Here is a 22,652-nt window from a genome sequence, read left to right on the forward strand (position 1 = left end):
TCCACAAGAACTGTCTTAGCGAAGGGCTTCCTGAGGGGAAAGCTGTAACTCTGTGAGAGGATTTCACAGAACACAAAGAAGTTTCTCAGAAAGCTTCTTTCTCTTTGTTATCGGAGGATATTTCCTTTGGCCCTATAGTCTTCAAAGGGATCCGAAATATCTGTTCTCAGATTCCACAGAAATAAGGCTAGGAAAGAGATCCACGAAATACTGATGTAACTCTGTGAGATGAATTAACAGAACACTAAGCAGTTTCTCAGAAAGCTTCTTTCCAGATTTCATCTGAGGATATTTCCTTTTTCACCATAGCCCTCTTTGGGCTTCCAAATATCATTTTGCCAATTCCACAAGAACTGTCTTAGCCAAAGACTTCCGTAGGGGAAAACTGTAACTCTGTGAGAAGATTTCACAGAACACAAAGAAGATTCTCGGAAAGCTTCTTTCTCTTTGTTATCGGAGGATAATTCCTTTGGCCCTATAGTCTTCAAAGGTTTCCGAAATATCTGTTCTCAAATTCCTCAGAAATAAGGCTAGCAAGGAAATCCACGAAATACAGATGTAACTCTGTGAGTGGAAGTCACACATCACAGAGCAGTTTCTCAGAAAGCTTCTTACCAGATTTCATCTGAGGATATTTCCTTTTTCACCATTGCCCTCTATGGGCTTCCAAATATCACTTTGCCAATTCAACAAGAAGTGTGTTAGCGAAAGGCTTCTTGAGGGTAAAGCTGTAACTCTGTGAGATGATTTCACAGAACACAAAGAAGTTTCTCACAAAGCTTCTTTCTCTTTGTTATCGGAGGATATTTCCTTTGGCCCTATAGTCTTCAAAGGGAAACGAAATATCTGTTCTCAGATTCCACAGAAATAAGGCTAGCAAAGATTCTACGAAATACAGATGTAACTCTGTGAGATGAATTAACAGAACACTAAGCAGTTTCTCAGAAAGCTTCTTTCCAGATTTCATCTGAGGATATTTCCTTTTTCACCAGAGCCCTCTATGGGCTTCTAAATATCACTTTGCCAATTCCACAAGAACTGTCTTAGCGAAAGGCTTCTTGAGGGGAAAGCTGTAACTCTGTGAGATGATTTTATAGAACACAAAGAAGTTTCACAGAAAGCTTCTTTCTCTTTCTTATCGGTGGATATTTCCTTTGGCCCTATAGTCTTCAAAGGGTTCCGAAATATCTCTTCTCAGATTCCACAGATATAAGGCTAGCAAAGAGATCCACGAAATACAGATGTAACTCTGTGAGTGAAAGACACACATCACAGAGCAGTTTCTCAGAAAGCTTCTTTCCAGATTTCATCTGAGGATATTTCCTTTTTCACCATAGCCCTCTATGGGCTTCCAAATATCACTTTGACAATTCCACAAGAACTGTCTTAGCGAAAGTCTTCTTCAGGGGAAAGCTGTAACTCTGTGAGATGATTTCACCGAACACAAAGAAGTTTCTCAGAAAGCTTCTTTCTCTTTGTTATCGGATGATATTTCCTTTGGCCCTATAGTCTTCAAAGGGATCCGAAATATCTGTTCTCAGATTCCACAGAAATAAGGCTAGCAAAGAGATCCACGAAATACAGATGTAACTCTGTGAGATGAATTAACGGAACACTAAGCAGTTTCTCAGAAAGCTTCTTTCCAGATTTCATCTGAGGATATTTCCTTTTTCACCATGGCCCTCTATGGGCTTCCAAATATCACTTTTCCTATTCCACAAGAACTGTCTTAGCGAAAGGCTTCTTGAGGGGAAAGCTGTAACTCTGTGAGATGATTTCAACAGAACACAAAGAAGTTTCTCAGAAAGCTTCTTTCTCTTTGTTATCGGAGGATATATCCTTTGGCCCTATAGTCTTCAAAGGGATCCGAAATATCTGTTCTCAGATTCCACAGAAATAAGGCTAGCAAAGAGATCCACGAAATACAGATGTAACCCTGTGAGTGGAAGTCACACATCACAGAGCAGTATCTCAAAAATTTTCTTTCCAGATTTCATCTGAGGATATGTCCTTTTTCACCGTAGCCCTCTAGGGGCTTCCAAATATCACTTTGCCAATTCAACAAGAAGTGTCTTAGCGAAAGGCTTCTTGAGGGGAAAGCTGTAACTCTGTGAGATGATTTCACAGAACACAAAGAAGTTTCTCACAAAGCTTCTTTCTCTTTGTTATCGGAGGATATTTCCTTTGGCCCTATAGTCTTCAAAGGGAAACGAAATATCTGTTCTCAGATTCCACAGAAATAAGGCTAGCAAAGATTCTACGAAATACAGATGTAACTCTGTGAGATGAACTAACAGAACACTAAGCAGTTTCTCAGAAAGCTTCTTTCCATAATTCATCTGAGGATATTTCCTTTTTCACCATAGCCCTCTATGGGCTTCTAAATATCACTTTGCCAATTCCACAAGAACTGTCTTAGCGAAAGGCTTCTTGAGGGGAAAGCTGTAACTCTGTGAGAAGATTTCACAGAACACAAAGAAGTTTCTCGGAAAGCTTCTTTCTCTTTGTTATCGGAGGATATTTCCTTTGGCCCTATAGTCTTCATAGGGTTCCAAAATATCTGTTCTCAGATTCCTCAGAAATAAGGCTAGCAAGGAAATCCACGAAATACAGATGTAACTCTGTGAGTGGAAGTCACACATCACAGAGCAGTTTCTCAGAAAGCTTCTTTCCAGATTTCATCTGAGGATATTTCCTTTTTCACCATAGCCCTCTGTGTGCTTCCAAATATCACTTTGCCAATTCCACAAGAACTGTCTTAGCGAAAGGCTTCTTGAGGGGAAAGCTGTAACTCTGTGAGATGATTTCACAGAACACAAAGAAGTTTCTCAGAAAGCTTCATTCTCTTTGTTATCAGAGGATATTTCCGTTGGCCCTATATTCTTCAAAGGGATCCGAAATATCTGCTTTCAGATTCCACAGAAATAAGGCTAGCAAAGCGATCCACGAAATACAGATGTAACTCTGTGAGATGAATTAACAGAACACTAAGCAGTTTCTCACAAAGCCTTTTTCCAGATTTCATCTGAGGATATTTCCTTTTTCACCGTAGCCCTCTATGGGCTTCTAAATATCACATTGCCAATTCCACAAGAACTGCCTTAGCGAGGGACTTCTTGGGGGAAAGCTGTAACTCTGTTAGATGATTTCACAGAACACAAAGAAGTTTCACAGAAAGCTTCTTTCTCTTTGTTATCGGAGGATATTTCCCTTGGCCCTATGGTCTTCAAAGGGATCCGAAATATCTGTTCTCAGATTCCACAGAAATAAGGCTAGCAAAGAGATCCAGGAAATACAGATGTAACTCTCTGATATGATTTAACAAAACACTAAGCAGTTTCTCAGAAAACTTCTTTCCAGATTTCATCTGAGGATATTTCAATTTTCACCATAGCCCTCTATCGGCTTCCAAATATCACTTTGCCAATTCCACAAGAACTGTCTTAGCAAAAGGCTTCTTGAGGGGAAAGCTGTAACTCTGTGAGATGATTTCACAGAACACAAGGAAGTTTCTCACAAAGCTTCTTTCTCTTTGTTTTCAGAGGATATTTCCTTTGGCGCTATAGTCTTCAAAGGGATCCGAAATATCTGTTCTCAGATTCCACAGAAATAATGCTAGCAAAGAGATCCACGAAATACAGATGTAACTCTGTGAGATGAATTAACAGAACACTAAGCAGTTTCTCAGAAAGCTTCTTTCCAGATTTCATCTGACGATATTTCCTTTTTCACCGTAGCCCTCTATGGGCTTCCAAATATCCCTTTGCCAATTCTACAAGAACAGTCTTAGCGAAAGGCTTCTTGAGGGGAAAGCTGTAACTCTGTGAGATGATTTCACAGAACACAAAGAAGTTTCTCAGAAAGCTTCTTTCTCTTTGTTATCGGAGGATATTTCCTTTGGCCCTATAGTCTTCATAGGGATCCGAAATATCTGTTCTCAGATTCCACAGAAATAAGGCTAGCAAAGAGATCCACGAAATACAGATGTAACTCTGTGAGTGGAAGTCACACATCACAGAGCAGTTTCTCAGAAAGCTTCTTTCCAGATTTCATCTGAGGATATTTCCTTTTTCATCATAGCCCTCTATGGGCTTCCAAATATCACTTTGCCAATTCCACAAGAACTGTCTTAGCGAAAGGCTTCTTGAGGGGAAAGCTGTAACTCTGTGAGATGATTTCACAGAACACAAAAAAGTTTCTCACAAAGCTTCTTTCTCTTTGTTATCGGAGGATATTTCCTTTGGCCCTATAGTTTTCAAAGGGAAACGAAATATCTGTTCTCAGATTCCACAGAAATAAGGCTAGCAAAGATTCTACGAAATACAGATGTAACTCTGTGAGATGAATTAACAGAACACTAAGCAGTTTCTCAGAAAGCTTCTTTCCATATTTCATCTGAGGATATTTCCTTTTTCACCATAGCCCTCTATGGGCTTCTAAATATCACTTTGCCAATTCCACAAGAACTGTCTTAGCGAAAGGCTTCTTGAGGGGAAAGCTGTAACTCTGTGAGATGATTTCACAGAACACAAAGAAGTTTCACAGAAAGCTTCTTTCTCTTTGTTATCGGTGGATATTTCCTTTGGCCCTATAGTCTTCAAATGGTTCCGAAATATCTGTTCTCAGATTCCACAGAAATAAGGCTAGAAAAGAGATCCACGAAATACAGGTGTAACTCTGTGAGATGAATTAACAGAACACTAAGCAGTCTCTCAGAAAGATTCTTTCCAGATTTCATCTGAGGATATTTCCTTTTTCACCATAGCCCTCTATGGGCTTCCAAGTATCACTTTGCCAATACCACAAGAAATGTCTTAGTGAAAGGCTTCTTGAGGGGAAAGCTGTAACTGTGTGAGATGATTTCGCAAAACACAAAGAAGTTTCTCAGAAAGCTTCTTTCTCTTTGTTATCGGAGGATATTTCCTTTGGCCCTATAGTCTTCAAAGGGATCCGAAATATCTGTTCTCCGATTCCACAGAAAAAAGGCTAGCAAAGAGATCCACGAAATACAGATTTAACTCTGTGAGTGGAAGTCACACATCACAGAGCAGTTTCTCAGAAACCTTCTTTCCAGATTTCATCTGAGGATATTTCCTTTTTTACCATAGCCCTCTATGGGCTTCCAAATATCACTTTGCCAATTACACAAGAACTGTCTTAGCGAAAGGTTTCTTGAGGGGAAAGCTGTAACTTGTGAGATGATTTCTCAGAACACAAAGAAGTTTCTCAGAAAGCTTCTTTCTCTTTGTTATCGAATGATATTTCCTCTGGCCCTATAGTCTTCAAAGGGATCCGAAATATCTGTTCTCAGATCCCACAGAAATAAGGCTAGCAAAGAGATCCACGAAATACAGATGTAACTCTTTGAGATGAATTAACAGAACACTAAGCAGTTTCTCAGAAAGCTTCTTCCCAGATTTCATCTGAGGATATTTCCTTTTTCACCATAGCCCTCTATGCGCTTCCAAAATCACTTTGCCAATTCCACAAGAACTGTCTTAGCGAAAGGCTTCTTGAGGGGAAAGCTGTAACTCTGTGAGATGATTTCAAAGAACACAAAGAAGTTTCTCAGAAAGCTTCTTTCTCTTTGTTATCGGAGGATATATCCTTTGGCCCTATAGTCTTCAAAGGGATCCGAAATATCTGTTCTCAGATTCCACAGAAATAAGGCTAGCAAAGAGATCCACGAAATACAGATGTAACCCTGTGAGTGGAAGTCACACATCACAGAGCAGTATCTCAAAAATTTTCTTTCCAGATTTCATCTGAGGATATGTCCTTTTTCACCGTAGCCCTCTAGGGGCTTCCAAATATCACTTTGCCAATTCAACAAGAAGTGTCTTAGCGAAAGGCTTCTTGAGGGGAAAGCTGTAACTCTGTGAGATGATTTCACAGAACACAAAGAAGTTTCTCACAAAGCTTCTTTCTCTTTGTTATCGGAGGATATTTCCTTTGGCCCTATAGTCTTCAAAGGGAAACGAAATATCTGTTCTCAGATTCCACAGAAATAAGGCTAGCAAAGATTCTACGAAATACAGATGTAACTCTGTGAGATGAACTAACAGAACACTAAGCAGTTTCTCAGAAAGCTTCTTTCCATAATTCATCTGAGGATATTTCCTTTTTCACCATAGCCCTCTATGGGCTTCTAAATATCACTTTGCCAATTCCACAAGAACTGTCTTAGCGAAAGGCTTCTTGAGGGGAAAGCTGTAACTCTGTGAGAAGATTTCACAGAACACAAAGAAGTTTCTCGGAAAGCTTCTTTCTCTTTGTTATCGGAGGATATTTCCTTTGGCCCTATAGTCTTCATAGGGTTCCAAAATATCTGTTCTCAGATTCCTCAGAAATAAGGCTAGCAAGGAAATCCACGAAATACAGATGTAACTCTGTGAGTGGAAGTCACACATCACAGAGCAGTTTCTCAGAAAGCTTCTTTCCAGATTTCATCTGAGGATATTTCCTTTTTCACCATAGCCCTCTGTGGGCTTCCAAATATCACTTTGCCAATTCCACAAGAACTGTCTTAGCGAAAGGCTTCTTGAGGGGAAAGCTGTAACTCTGTGAGATGATTTCACAGAACACAAAGAAGTTTCTCAGAAAGCTTCATTCTCTTTGTTATCAGAGGATATTTCCGTTGGCCCTATATTCTTCAAAGGGATCCGAAATATCTGCTTTCAGATTCCACAGAAATAAGGCTAGCAAAGCGATCCACGAAATACAGATGTAACTCTGTGAGATGAATTAACAGAACACTAAGCAGTTTCTCACAAAGCCTTTTTCCAGATTTCATCTGAGGATATTTCCTTTTTCACCGTAGCCCTCTATGGGCTTCTAAATATCACATTGCCAATTCCACAAGAACTGCCTTAGCGAGGGACTTCTTGGGGGAAAGCTGTAACTCTGTTAGATGATTTCACAGAACACAAAGAAGTTTCACAGAAAGCTTCTTTCTCTTTGTTATCGGAGGATATTTCCCTTGGCCCTATGGTCTTCAAAGGGATCCGAAATATCTGTTCTCAGATTCCACAGAAATAAGGCTAGCAAAGAGATCCAGGAAATACAGATGTAACTCTCTGATATGATTTAACAAAACACTAAGCAGTTTCTCAGAAAACTTCTTTCCAGATTTCATCTGAGGATATTTCAATTTTCACCATAGCCCTCTATCGGCTTCCAAATATCACTTTGCCAATTCCACAAGAACTGTCTTAGCAAAAGGCTTCTTGAGGGGAAAGCTGTAACTCTGTGAGATGATTTCACAGAACACAAGGAAGTTTCTCACAAAGCTTCTTTCTCTTTGTTTTCAGAGGATATTTCCTTTGGCGCTATAGTCTTCAAAGGGATCCGAAATATCTGTTCTCAGATTCCACAGAAATAATGCTAGCAAAGAGATCCACGAAATACAGATGTAACTCTGTGAGATGAATTAACAGAACACTAAGCAGTTTCTCAGAAAGCTTCTTTCCAGATTTCATCTGAGGATATTTCCTTTTTCACCGTAGCCCTCTATGGGCTTCCAAATATCCCTTTGCCAATTCTACAAGAACAGTCTTAGCGAAAGGCTTCTTGAGGGGAAAGCTGTAACTCTGTGAGATGATTTCACAGAACACAAAGAAGTTTCTCAGAAAGCTTCTTTCTCTTTGTTATCGGAGGATATTTCCTTTGGCCCTATAGTCTTCATAGGGATCCGAAATATCTGTTCTCAGATTCCACAGAAATAAGGCTAGCAAAGAGATCCACGAAATACAGATGTAACTCTGTGAGTGGAAGTCACACATCACAGAGCAGTTTCTCAGAAAGCTTCTTTCCAGATTTCATCTGAGGATATTTCCTTTTTCATCATAGCCCTCTATGGGCTTCCAAATATCACTTTGCCAATTCCACAAGAACTGTCTTAGCGAAAGGCTTCTTGAGGGGAAAGCTGTAACTCTGTGAGATGATTTCACAGAACACAAAAAAGTTTCTCACAAAGCTTCTTTCTCTTTGTTATCGGAGGATATTTCCTTTGGCCCTATAGTTTTCAAAGGGAAACGAAATATCTGTTCTCAGATTCCACAGAAATAAGGCTAGCAAAGATTCTACGAAATACAGATGTAACTCTGTGAGATGAATTAACAGAACACTAAGCAGTTTCTCAGAAAGCTTCTTTTCATATTTCATCTGAGGATATTTCCTTTTTCACCATAGCCCTCTATGGGCTTCTAAATATCACTTTGCCAATTCCACAAGAACTGTCTTAGCGAAAGGCTTCTTGAGGGGAAAGCTGTAACTCTGTGAGATGATTTCACAGAAAACAAAGACGTTTCTTAGAAAGCTTCGTTCTCTTTGTTATCGGAGGATATTTCCTTTGGCCTTATAGTCTTCAAAGGGATCCGAAAAATCTGTTCTCAGATTCCACAGAAATAAGGCTAGCAAAGAGATCCACGAAATACAGATGTAACTCTGTGAGTGGAAGTCACACATCACAGAGCAGTTTCTCAGAAAACTTCTTTCCAATTTCATCTGAGGATATTTCCTTTTTCACCATTGCCCTCTATGGGCTTCCAAATATCACTTTGCCAATTCAACAAGAAGTGTCTTAGCGAAAGGCTTCTTGAGAGGAAAGCTGTAACTCTGTGAGATGATTTCACAGAACACAAAGAAGTTTCTCACAAAGCTTCTTTCTCTTTGTTATCGGAGGATATTTCCTTTGGCCCTATAGTCTTCAAAGGGAAACGAAATATCTGTTCTCAGATTCCACAGAAATAAGGCTAGCAAAGATTCTACGAAATACAGATGTAACTCTGTGAGATGAACTAACAGAACACTAAGCAGTTTCTCAGAAAGCTTCTTTCCATAATTCATCTGAGGATATTTCCTTTTTCACCATAGCCCTCTATGGGCTTCCAAATATCACTTTGCGAATTCCACAAGAACTGTCTTAGCGAAAGGCTTCTTGAGGGGAAAGCTGTAACTCTGTGAGATGATTTCATAGAACACAAAGAAGTTTCACAGAAAGCTTCTTTCTCTTTGTTATCGGTGGATATTTCCTTTGGCCCTATAGTCTTCAAAGGGTTCCGAAATATCTGTTCTCAGATTCCACAGAAATAAGGCTAGAAAAGAGATCCACGAAATACAGGTGTAACTCTGTGAGATGAATTAACAGAACACTAAGCAGTCTCTCAGAAAGCTTCTTTCCAGATTTCATCTGAGGATATTTCCTTTTTCACCATAGCCCTCTAGGGGCTTCCAAATATCACTTTGCCAATTCCACAAGAACTGTCTTAGCGAAAGGCTTCTTGAGGGGAAAGCTGTAACTCAGTGAGAGGATTTCACAGAACACAAAGAAGTTTCTCAGAAAGCTTTTTTCTCTTTGTTATCGGAGGATATTTCCTTTGGACCTATAGTCTTCAAAGGGATACGAAATATCTGTTCTCAGATTCCACAGAAATAAGGCTAGCAAAGAGATCCACGAAATACTGATGTAACTCTGTGAGATGAATTAACAGAACACTAAGCAGTTTCTCAGAAAGCTTCTTTCCAGATTTCATCTGAGGATATTTCCTTTTTCACGATAGCCCTCTATGGGCTTCCAAATATCCTTTTGCCAATTCTACAAGAACTGTCTTAGCGAAAGGCTTCTTGAGGGGAAAGCTGTAACTCTGTGAGAAGATTTCACAGAACACAAAGAAGTTTCTCGGAAAGCTTCTTTCTCTTTGTTATCGGAGGATATTTCCTTTGGCCCTATAGTCTTATAGGGTTCCAAAATATCTGTTCTCAGATTTCTCAGAAATAAGGCTAGCAAGGAAATCCACGAAATACAGATGTAACTCTGTGAGTGGAAGTCACACATCACAGAGCAGTTTCTCAGAAAGCTTCTTTCCAGATTTCAACTGAGGATATTTCCTTTTTCACCATAGCCCTCTGTGGGCTTCCAAATATCACTTTGCCAATTCCACAAGAACTGTCTTAGCGAAAGGCTTCTTGAGGGGAAAGCTGTAACTCTGTGAGATGATTTCACAGAACACAAAGAAGTTTCTCAGAAAGCTTCATTCTCTTTGTTATCAGAGGATATTTCCGTTGGCCCTATATTCTTCAAAGGGATCCGAAATATCTGTTTTCAGATTCCACAGAAATAAGGCTAGCAAAGCGATCCACGAAATACAGATGTAACTCTGTGAGATGAATTAACAGAACACTAAGCAGTTTCTCAGAAAGCCTTTTTCCAGATTTCATCTGAGGATATTTCCTTTTTCACCGTAGCCCTCTATGGGCTTCTAAATATCACATTGCCAATTCCACAAGAACTGCCTTAGCGACGGACTTCTTGGGGGAAAGCTGTAACTCTGTTAGATGATTTCACAGAACACAAAGAAGTTTCTCAGAAAGCTTCTTTCTCTTTGTTATCGGAGGATATTTCCCTTGGCCCTATGGTCTTCAAAGGGATCCGAAATATCTGTTCTCAGATTCCACAGAAATAAGGCTAGCAAAGAGATCCAGGAAATACAGATGTAACTCTCTGAGATGATTTAACAAAACACTAAGCAGTTTCTCAGAAAACTTCTTTCCAGATTTCATCTGAGGATATTTCAATTTTCACCATAGCCCTCTATCGGCTTCCAAATATCACTTTGCCAATTCCACAAGAACTGTCTTAGCAAAAGGCTTCTTGAGGGGAAAGCTGTAACTCTGTGAGATGATTTCACAGAACACAAGGAAGTTTCTCACAAAGCTTCTTTCTCTTTGTTTTCAGAGGATATTTCCTTTGGCCCTATAGTCTTCAAAGGGATCCGAAATATCTGTTCTCAGATTCCACAGAAATAATGCTAGCAAAGAGATCCACGAAATACAGATGTAATTCTGTGAGATGAATTAACAGAACACTAAGCAGTTTCTCAGAAAGCTTCTTTCCAGATTTCATCTGAGGATATTTCCTTTTTCACCGTAGCCCTCTATGGGCTTCCAAATATCCCTTTGCCAATTCTACAAGAACAGTCTTAGCGAAAGGCTTCTTGAGGGGAAAGCTGTAACTCCGTGAGATGATTTCACAGAACACAAAGAAGTTTCTCAGAAAGCTTCTTTCTCTTTGTTATCGGAGGATATTTCCTTTGGCCCTATAGTCTTCATAGGGATCCGAAATATCTGCTCTCAGATTCCACAGAAATAAGGCTAGCAAAGAGATCCACGAAATACAGATGTAACTCTGTGAGTGGAAGTCACACATCACAGAGCAGTTTCTCAGAAAGCTTCTTTCCAGATTTCATCTGAGGATATTTCCTTTTTCATCATAGCCCTCTATGGGCTTCCAAATATCACTTTGCCAATTCCACAAGAACTGTCTTAGCGAAAGGCTTCTTGAGGGGAAAGCTGTAACTCTGTGAGATGATTTCACAGAACACAAAAAAGTTTCTCACAAAGCTTCTTTCTCTTTGTTATCGGAGGATATTTCCTTTGGCCCTATAGTTTTCAAAGGGAAACGAAATATCTGTTCTCAGATTCCACAGAAATAAGGCTAGCAAAGATTCTACGAAATACAGATGTAACTCTGTGAGATGAATTAACAGAACACTAAGCAGTTTCTCAGAAAGCTTCTTTCCAGATTTCATCTGAGGATATTTCCTTTTTCACCATAGCCCTCTATGGGCTTCTAAATATCACTTTGCCAATTCCACAAGAACTGTCTTAGCGAAAGGCTTCTTGAGGGGAAAGCTGTAACTCTGTGAGATGATTTCACAGAACAGAAAGAAGTTTCACAGAAAGCTTCTTTCTCTTTGTTATCGGTGGATATTTCCTTTGGCCCTATAGTCTTCAAATGGTTCCGAAATATCTGTTCTCAGATTCCACAGAAATAAGGCTAGAAAAGAGATCCATGAAATACAGGTGTAACTCTGTGAGATGAATTAACAGAACACTAAGCAGTCTCTCAGAAAGATTCTTTCCAGATTTCATCTGAGGATATTTCCTTTTTCACCATAGCCCTCTATGGGCTTCCAAATATCACTTTTCCAATTCCACAAGAACGGTCTTAGCGAAAGGCTTCTTGAGGGGAAAGCTGTAACTCTGTGAGATGATTTCAACAGAACACAAAGAAGTTTTTCAGAAAGCTTCTTTCTCTTTGTTATCGGAGGATATATCCTTTGGCCCTATAGTCTTCAAAGGGATCCGAAATATCTGTTCTCAGATTCCACAGAAATAAGGCTAGCAAAGAGATCCACGAAATACAGATGTAACCCTGTGAGTGGAAGTCACACATCACAGAGCAGTATCTCAAAAATTTTCTTTCCAGATTTCATCTGAGGATATGTCCTTTTTCACCATAGCCCTCTAGGCGCTTCCAAATATCACTTTGCCAATTCCACAAGAAATGTCTTAGCGAAAGGCTTCTTGAGGGGAAAGCTGTAACTCTGTGAGATGATTTCACAGAACACAAAGAAGTTTCTCAGAAAGCTTCTATCACTTTGTTATCGGAGGATATTTCCTTTGGCCCAATAGTGTTCAAAGGGATCCGAAATATCTGTTCTCAGATTCCACAGAAATAAGGCTAGCAAAGAGATCCACGAAACACAAATACAACTCTGTGAGATGAACTAACAGAACACTAAGCAGTTTCTCTAAAAGCTTCTTCCAGATTTCATCTGAGGATATTTCCTTTTTCACCGTAGCCCTCTATGTGCTTCCAAATATCACTTTACCAATTCCACAAGAACTGTCTTAGCGAAAGGCTTCCCTAGGGGAAAGCTGTTACTCTGTGAGATGATTTCACAGAACACAAAGCAGTTTCTCAGAAAGCTTCTTTCTCTTTGTAGTCGGAGGATATTTCCTTTGGACCTATAGTCTTCAAAGGGATCCGAAATATCTGTTCTCAGATTCCACAGAAATAAGGCTATCAAAGAGATCCACGAATTACAGATGTAACTCTGTGAGTGGAAGTCACCCATCACAGAGCAGTTTCTCAGAAAGCTTCTTTCCAGATTTCATCTGAGGATATTTAATTTTTCACCACAGCCCTCTATGGGCTTCCAAATATCACTTTGCCAATTCCACAAGAACTGTCTTAGCGAAGGGCTTCCTGAGGGGAAAGCTGTAACTCTGTGAGAGGATTTCACAGAACACAAAGAAGTTTCTCAGAAAGCTTCTTTCTCTTTGTTATCGGAGGATATTTCCTTTGGCCCTATAGTCTTCGAAGGGATCCGAAATATCTGTTCTCAGATTCCACAGAAATAAGGCTAGCAAAGAGATCCACGAAATACTGATGTAACTCTGTGAGATGAATTAACAGAACACTAAGCAGTTTCTCAGAAAGCTTCTTTCCAGATTTCATCTGAGGATATTTCCTTTTTCACTATAGCCCTCTGTGGGCTTCCAAATATCACTTTGCCAATTCCAGAAGAACTGTCTTAGTGAAAGGCTTCTTGAGTGGAAAGCTGTAACTCTGTGAGATGATTTCACAGAACACAAAGAAGTTTCTCAGAACGCTTCATTCTCTTTGTTATCGGAGGATATTTCCCTGGGCCCTATAGTCTTCAAAGGGATCCGAAATATCTGTTCTCAGATTCCGCAGAAATAAGGCTAGCAAAGAGATCCACGAAATACAGATGTAACTCTGTGAGATGATTTAACAGAACACTAAGCAGTTTCTCAGAAAGCTTCTTTCCAGATTTCATCTGAGGATGATTCCTTTTTCATCATAGCCCTCTATGGGCTTCCAAATATCACTTTGCCAATTCCACAAGAACTGTCTTGGCGAAAGGCTTCTTCAGGGGGAAGCTGTAACTCTGTGAGATGATTTCACAGAACACAAAGAAGTTTCTCAGAAAGCTTCTTTCTCTTTGTTATCGGAGGATATTTCCTTCGGCCCTATAGTCTTCAAAGGGATCCGAAATATCTGTTCTCAGATTCCACAGAAATAAGGCTAGCAAAGAGATCCACGAAATACAGATGTAACTCTATGAGTGGAAGTCACACATCAAAGAGCAGTTTCTCAGAAAACTTCTTTCCAATTTCATCTGAGGATATTTCCTTTTTCACCATTGCCCTCTAAGGGCTTCCAAATATCACTTTGCCAATTCAACAAGAAGTGTCTTAGCGAAAGGCTTCTTGAGGGTAAAGCTGTAACTCTGTGAGATGATTTCACAGAACACAAAGAAGTTTCTCACAAAGCTTCTTTCTCTTTGTTATCGGAGGATATTTCCTTTGGCCCTATAGTCTTCAAAGGGAAACGAAATATCTGTTCTCAGATTCCACAGAAATAAGGCTAGCAAAGATTCTACGATATACAGATGTAACTCTGTGAGATGAATTAACAGAACACTAAGCAGTTTCTCAGAAAGCTTCTTTCCAGATTTCATCTGAGGATATTTCCTTTTTCACCAGAGCCCTCTATGGGCTTCTAAATATCACTTTGCCAATTCCACAAGAACTGTCTTAGCGAAAGGCTTCTTGAGGGGAAAGCTGTAACTCTGTGAGATGATTTTATAGAACACAAAGAAGTTTCACAGAAAGCTTCTTTCTCTTTCTTATCGGTGGATATTTCCTTTGGCCCTATAGTCTTCAAAGGGTTCCGAAATATCTCTTCTCAGATTCCACAGATATAAGGCTAGCAAAGAGATCGACGAAATACAGATGTAACTCTGTGAGTGAAAGACACACATCACAGAGCAGTTTCTCAGAAAGCTTCTTTCCAGATTTCATCTGAGGATATTTCCTTTTTCACCATAGCCCTCTATGGGCTTCCAAATATCACTTTGACAATTCCACAAGAACTGTCTTAGCGAAAGGCTTCTTCAGGGGAAAGCTGTAACTCTGTGAGATGATTTCACCGAACACAAAGAAGTTTCTCAGAAAGCTTCTTTCTCTTTGTTATCGGATGATATTTCCTTTGGCCCTATAGTCTTCAAAGGGATCCGAAATATCTGTTCTCAGACTCCACAGAAATAAGGCTAGCAAAGAGATCCACGAAATACAGATGTAACTCTGTGAGATGAATTAACGGAACACTAAGCAGTTTCTCAGAAAGCTTCTTTCCAGATTTCATCTGAGGATATTTCCTTTTTCACCATGGCCCTCTATGGGCTTCCAAATATCACTTTTCCTATTCCACAAGAACTGTCTTAGCGAAAGGCTTCTTGAGGGGAAAGCTGTAACTCTGTGAGATGATTTCAACAGAACACAAAGAAGTTTCTCAGAAAGCTTCTTCTTTCTTTGTTATCGGAGGATATATCCTTTGGCCCTATAGTCTTCAAAGGGATCCGAAATATCTGTTCTCAGATTCCACAGAAATAAGGCTAGCAAAGAGATCCACGAAATAGAGATGTAACCCTGTGAGTGGAAGTCACACATTACAGAGCAGTATCTCAAAAATTTTCTTTCCAGATTTCATCTGAGGATATGTCCTTTTTCACCATAGCCCTCTAGGGGCTTCCAAATATCACTTTGCCAATTCCAAAAGAAATGTCTTAGCGAAAGGCTTCTTGAGGGGAATGCTGTAACTCTGTGAGATGATTTCACAGAACACAAAGAAGTTTCTCAGAAAGCTTCTTTCTCTTTGTTATCGGAGGATATTTCCTTTGGTCCTATAGTCTTCAAAGGGATCCTAAATATTTGTTCTCCGATACCACAGAAATAAGGCTAGCAAAGAGATCCACGAAATACAGATGTAACTGTGTGAGTGGAAGTCACACATCACAGATGATTTTCTCAGAAAGCTTCTTTCCAGATTTCATCTGAGGATATTTCCTTTTTCACCATAGCCCTCTATGACCTTCCATATATCACTTTGCCAATTCCATAAGAACTGTCTTAGCGAAATCTTCTTCAGAGGAAAGCTGTAACTCTCTGAGATGATTTCACAGAACACAAAGAAGTTTCTCAGAAAGCTTCTTTCTCTTTGTTATCGGAGGATATTTCCTTTGGCCCTATAGTCTGCAAAGAGATACGAAATATCTGTTCTCAGATTCCACAGAAATAAGGCAAGCAAAGAGATCCACGAAATACAGATGTAACTCTTTGAGATGAATTAACAGAACACTAAGCAGTTTCTCAGAAAGCTTCTTCCCAGATTTCATCTGAGGATATTTCCTTTTTCACCATAGCCCTCTATGGGCTTCTAAATATCACTTTGCCAATTCCACAAGAACTGTCTTAGCGAAAGGCTTCTTGAGGGGAAAGCTGTAACTCTGTGAGATGATTTCACAGAACACAAAGACGTTTCTTAGAAAGCTTCGTTCTCGTTGTTATCGGAGGATATTTCCTTTGGCCCAATAGTGTTCAAAGGGATCCGAAATATCTGTTCTCAGATTCCACAGAAATAAGGCTAGCAAAGAGATCCACGAAACACAAATACAACTCTGTGAGATGAACTAACAGAACACTAAGCAGTTTCTCTAAAAGCTTCTTCCAGATTTCATCTGAGGATATTTCCTTTTTCACCGTAGCCCTCTATGTGCTTCCAAATATCACTTTACCAATTCCACAAGAACTGTCTTAGCGAAAGGCTTCCCTAGGGGAAAGCTGTTACTCTGTGAGATGATTTCACAGAACACAAAGAAGTTTCTCAGAAAGCTTCTTTCTCTTTGTAGTCGGAGGATATTTCCTTTGGCCCTATAGTCTTCAAATGGATCCGAAATATCTCTTCTCAGATTCCGCAGAAATAATGCTAGCAAAGAGATCCACGAAATACAGATGTAACTCTGTGAGTGGAAGTCACACATCACAAAGCAGTTTCTCAGAAAGCTTCTTTCCAGATTTCATCTGAGGATATTTCCTTTTACACCATAGCCCTCTATGGGCTTCCAAATATCACTTTGCCAATTCCACAAGAACTGTCTTGGCGAAAGGCTTCTTGAGGAGAAAGCTGTAACTCTGTGAGATGATTTCACAGAACACAAAGAAGTTTCTCAGAAAGCTTCTTTCTCTTCTTATCGGAGGATATTTCCTTTGGCCCTATAGTCTTCAAAGGGATCCGAAATATCTGTTCTCAGATTCCACAGAAATAAGGCTAGCAAAGAGATCCACGAAATACAGATGTAATTCTGTGAGTGGAAGTCACACATCAAAGAGCAGTTTCTCAGAAAGCTTCTTTCCAGATTTCATCTGAGGATAATTCCTTTTTCACCATAGCCCTCTAAAGGCTTCTAAATATCACTTTGACAATTCCAGAAGAACTGTCTTAGCGAAAGGTTTCTTCAGGGGAAAGCTGTTACTCTGTGAGATGATTTCACAGAACACAAAGAAGTTTCTCAGAAAGCTTCTTTCTCTTTGTTATCGGAGGATATTTCCTTTGGCCCTAAGGTGTTCAAAGGGAACCGAAATATCTGTTCTCAGATTCCACTGAAATAAGGCTAGCAAAGAGATCCACGAAATACAGATGTAACTCTGTGAGTGGACGTGACACATCACAGAGCAGTTTCTCAGAAAGCTTCTTTCCAGATTTCATCTGAGGAAATTTCCTTTTTCACCATAGCCCTCTATGGGCTTCCAAATATCACTTTGACAATTCCACAAGAAGTGTCTTAGCGAAAGGCTTCTTGAGGGGAAAGCTGTAACTCTGTGAGATGATTTCACAGAACACAAAGAAGTTTCTCAGAAAGCTTCTTTCTCTTTGTTATCGGAGGATATTTCCTTTGGCCCTATAATCTTCAAAGGGATCCGAATTATCTGTTCTCATATTCCACAGAAATAAGGCTAGCAAAGATATCCACGAAATACAGATGTAACTCTGTGAGATGAATTAACAGAACACTAAGCAGTTTCCCAGAAAGCTTCTTTCCAGATTTCATCTGAGGATATTTCCTTTTTCACCATGGCCAACTAAGGGCTTCCAAATATCACTTTGCCAATTCCACAAGAACTATATTATTGAAAGGCTTCTTGAGGGGAAAGTTGTAACTCTGTGAGATGATTTCACAGAACACAAAGAAGCTTCTCAGAAAGATTCTTTCTCTTTGTTATAGGAGGATATTTCCTTTCGCCCTATAGTCTTCAAAGAGACCCGAAATATCTTTTCCCGATTCCACAGAAATAAGGCTAGGAAACAGATCCACCAAATACAGATGTAACTCCGTGAGATGAATTAACAGAACACTAAGCAGTTTCTCAGAAAGCTTCTTTCCAGATTTCATCTGAGTATATTTCCTTTTTCACCATAGCCCTCTATGGGCTTCCAAATGTCACTTTGCCAATTCCACAAGAACTGTCTTAGCGAAAGGCTTCTTGAGGGGAAAGCTGTAACTCTGTGAGATGATTTCACAGAACACAAAGAAGTTTCTCAGAAAGATTCCTTCTCTTTTTTATCGGAGGATATTTCCTTTGGCCCTATAGTCTTCAAAGGGATCCGAAATATCTCTTCTCAGATTCCACAGATATAAGGCTAGCAAAGAGATCCACGAAATACAGATGTAACTCTGTGAGTGAAAGACACACATCACAGAGCAGTTTCTCAGAAAGTTTCTTTCCAGATTTCATCTGAGGATATTTCCTTTTTCACCATAGCCCTCTATGGGCTTCCAAATATCAACTTGCCTATTCCACTGGAACTGTCTTATCGAAAGGCTTCTTGAGGAGAAAGCTGTAACTCTGTGAGATGTTTTCTCAGAACAAAAAGTAGTTTCTCAGAAAGCTTCTTTCTCTTTGTTATTGGAGGATATTTCCTTTGGCCCTATAGTCTTCAAAGGGAACCGAAATATCTGTTCTCATATTCCACAGAAATAAGGCTAGTAAAGAGATCCACGAAATACAGATGTAATTCTGTGATATGAATTAACAGAACACTAAGCAGTTTCTCAGAAAGCTTCTTTCCAGATTTCATCTGAGGATATTTCCTTTTTCACCATAACCCTCTATGGGCTTCTAAATATCACTTTGCCAATTCCACAAGAACTGTCTTCGCGAAAGGCTTCTTGAGGGGAAAGCTGTATCTCCGTGAGATGATTTCACTGAACACAAAGAAGTTTCTCAGAAAGCTTCTTTCTCTTTGTTATAGGAGGATATTTCCTTTGGCCCTATAGTCTTCAAAGGGATCCGAAATATCTGTTCTCAGATTCCACAGAAATAAGGCTAGCAAAGAGATGCACGAAATACAGATGTAACTCTGTGAGATGAATTAACAGAACAATAAGCAGTTTCTCAGAAAGCTTCTTTCCAGATTTCATCTGAGGATATTTCCTTTTTCAACATAGCCCTCTTTGGGTTTCCAAATATCACTTTGCCAATTCCACAAGAACTGTATTAGTGAAAGCCTTCTTGAGGGGAAAGCTGTAACTCTGTGAGATGATTTCACAGAACACAAAGAAGTTTCTCAGAAAGCTTCTTTCTCTTTGTTATAGGAGGATATTACCGTTGGCCCTATAGTCTTCAAAGGGATCCGAAATATCTGTTCTGCGATTCCACAGAAATAAGGCTAGCAAAGAGGTCCACGAAATACAGATGTAACTCTGTGAGATGAATTAACAGAACACTAAGCAGTTTCCCCGAAAGCTTCTTTCCAGATTTCCTCTGAGGATATTTCCTTTTTCACCATAGCCCTCTAGGGGCTTCCAAATATCACTTTGCCAATTCCACAAGAACCCTCTTAGCGAAGGGCTTCTTGAGGGGAAAGCTGTAACTCTGTGAGATGATTTCACAGAACACAAAGAAGCTTCTGAAAAAGATTCTTTCTCTTTGTTATAGGAGGATATTTCCTTTGGCCCTATAGTCTTCAAAGGGATCCGAAATATCTTTTCCCGATTCCACAGAAATAAGGCTAGGAAACAGATCCACCAAATACAGATGTAACTCCGTGAGATGAATTAGCAGAACACTAAGCAGTTTCTCAGAAAGCATCTTTCCAGATTTCATCTGAGGATATTTCCTTTTTCACCATAGCCCTCTATGGGCTTCCAAATGTCACTTTGCCAATTCCACAAGAACTGTCTTAGTGAAAGGCTTCTTGAGGGGAAAGTTGTAACTCTGTGAGATGATTTCACAGAACACAAGGAAGTTTCTCAGAAAGATTCCTTCTCTTTTTTATCGGAGGATATTTCCTTTGGCACTATAGTCTTCAAAGGGATCCGAAATATCTCTTCTCAGATACCACAGAAATAAGGCTAGCAAAGAGATCCACGAAATACAGATGTAACTCTGTGAGTGAAAGACACACATCACAGAGCAGTTTCTCAGAAAGCTTCTTTCCAGATTTCATCGGAGGATATTTCCTTTTTCACCATAGCCCTCTATGGGCTTCCAAATATCACTTTGCCAATTCCACAAGAACTGTCTTAGCGAAAGGCTTCTTGAGGGGAAAGCTGTAACTCTGTGAGATGATTTAACAGAACACAAAGAAGTTTCTCAGAAAGCTTCTTTCTCTTTGTTATCGGAGGATAATTCCTTTGGCCCTATAGTCTTCAAAGGGATCCGAAATATGTGTTCTCATATTCCACAAAATGAGGCTAGTAAAGAGATCCACGAAATACAGATGTAATTCTGTGAGATGAATTAGCAGAACACTAAGCAGTTTCTCAGAAAGCTTCTTTCCAGATTTCATCTGAGGATACTTCCTTTTTCACCATAACCCTCTATGGGCTTCTAAATATCACTTTGCCAATTCCACAAGAACCCTCTTAGCGAAAGGCTTCTTGAGGGGAAAGCTGTATCTCCGTGAGATGATTTCACAAAACACAAAGAAGTTTCTCAGAAAGCTTCTTTCTCTTTGTTATAGGAGGATATTTCCTTTGGCCCTATAGTCTTCAAAGGGATCCGAAATATCTGTTCTCAGATTCCACAGAAATAAGGCTAACAAAGAGATGCACGAAATACAGATGTAACTCTGTAAGATGAATTAACAGAACAATAAGCAGTTTCTCAGAAAGCTTCTTTCCAGATTTCATCTGAGGATATTTCCTTTTTCACCATAGCCCTCTTTGGGCTTCCAAATATCACTTTGCCAATTCCACAAGAACTGTATTATTGAAAGCCTTCTTGAGGGGAAAGCTGTAACTCTGTGAGATGATTTCAGAGAACACAAAGAAGTTTCTCAGAAAGCTTCTTTCTCTTTGTTATAGGAGGATATTACCGTTGGCCCTATAGTCTTCAAAGGGATCCGAAATATCTGTTCTGCGATTCCACAGAAATAAGGCTAGTAAAGAGATCCACGAAATACAGATGTAACTCTGTGAGATGAATTAACAGAACACTAAGCAGTTTCTCAGAAAGCTTCTTTCCAGATTTCATCTGAGGATATTTCCTTTTTCACCATAGCCCTCTAGGGGCTTCCAAATATCACTTTGCCAATTCCACAAGAACCCTCTTAGCGAAGGGCTTCTTGAGGGGAAAGCTGTAACTCTGTGAGATGATTTCACAGAACACAAAGAAGCTTCTCAGAAAGATTCTTTCTCTTTGTTATAGGAGGATATTTCCTTTGGCCCTATAGTCTTCAAAGGGATCCGAAATATCTTTTCCCGATTCCACAGAAATAAGGCTAGGAAACAGATCCACCAAATACAGATGTAACTCCGTGAGATGAATTAGCAGAACACTAAGCAGTTTCTCAGAAAGCTTCTTTCCAGATTTCATCTGAGGATATTTCCTTTTTCACCATAGCCCTCTATTGGCTTCCAAATGTCACTTTGCCAATTCCACAAGAACTGTCTTAGCGAAAGGCTTCTTGAGGGAAAGCTGTAACTCTGTGAGATGATTTCACAGAACACAAAGAAGTTTCTCAGGAAGATTCCTTCTCTTTTTTATCGGAGGATATTTCCTTTGGCACTATAGTCTTCAAAGGGATCCGAAATATCTCTTCTCAGATTCCACAGAAATAAGGCTAGCAAAGAGATCCACGAAATACAGATGTAACTCTGTGAGTGAAAGACACACATCACAGAGCAGTTTCTCAGAAAGCTTCTTTCCAGATTTCATCGGAGGATATTTCCTTTTTCACCATAGCCCTCTATGGGCTTCCAAATATCACTTTGCCAATTCCACAAGAACTGTCTTAGCGAAAGGCTTCTTGAGGGGAAAGCTGTAACTCTGTGAGATGATTTCACAGAACACAAAGAAGTTTCTCAGAAAGCTTCTTTCTCTTTGTTATCGGAGGATATTTCCTTTGGCCCTATAGTCTTCAAATGGATCCGAAATATCTCTTCTCAGATTCCGCAGAAATAATGCTAGCAAAGAGATCCACGAAATACAGATGTAACTCTGTGAGTGGAAGTCACACATCACAAAGCAGTTTCTCAGAAAGCTTCTTTCCAGATTTCATCTGAGGATATTTCCTTTTACACCATAGCCCTCTATGGGCTTCCAAATATCACTTTGCCAATTCCACAAGAACTGTCTTGGCGAAAGGCTTCTTGAGGAGAAAGCTGTAACTCTGTGAGATGATTTCACAGAACACAAAGAAGTTTCTCAGAAAGCTTCTTTCTCTTCTTATCGGAGGATATTTCCTTTGGCCCTATAGTCTTCAAAGGGATCCGAAATATCTGTTCTCAGATTCCACAGAAATAAGGCTAGCAAAGAGATCCACGAAATACAGATGTAATTCTGTGAGTGGAAGTCACACATCAAAGAGCAGTTTCTCAGAAAGCTTCTTTCCAGATTTCATCTGAGGATAATTCCTTTTTCACCATAGCCCTCTAAAGGCTTCTAAATATCACTTTGACAATTCCAGAAGAACTGTCTTAGCGAAAGGTTTCTTCAGG

This window comes from Macaca nemestrina, chromosome X, assembly GCF_043159975.1.
Source record: "Macaca nemestrina isolate mMacNem1 chromosome X, mMacNem.hap1, whole genome shotgun sequence".
In the NCBI taxonomy this organism is placed as follows: Eukaryota; Metazoa; Chordata; class Mammalia; order Primates; family Cercopithecidae; genus Macaca; species Macaca nemestrina.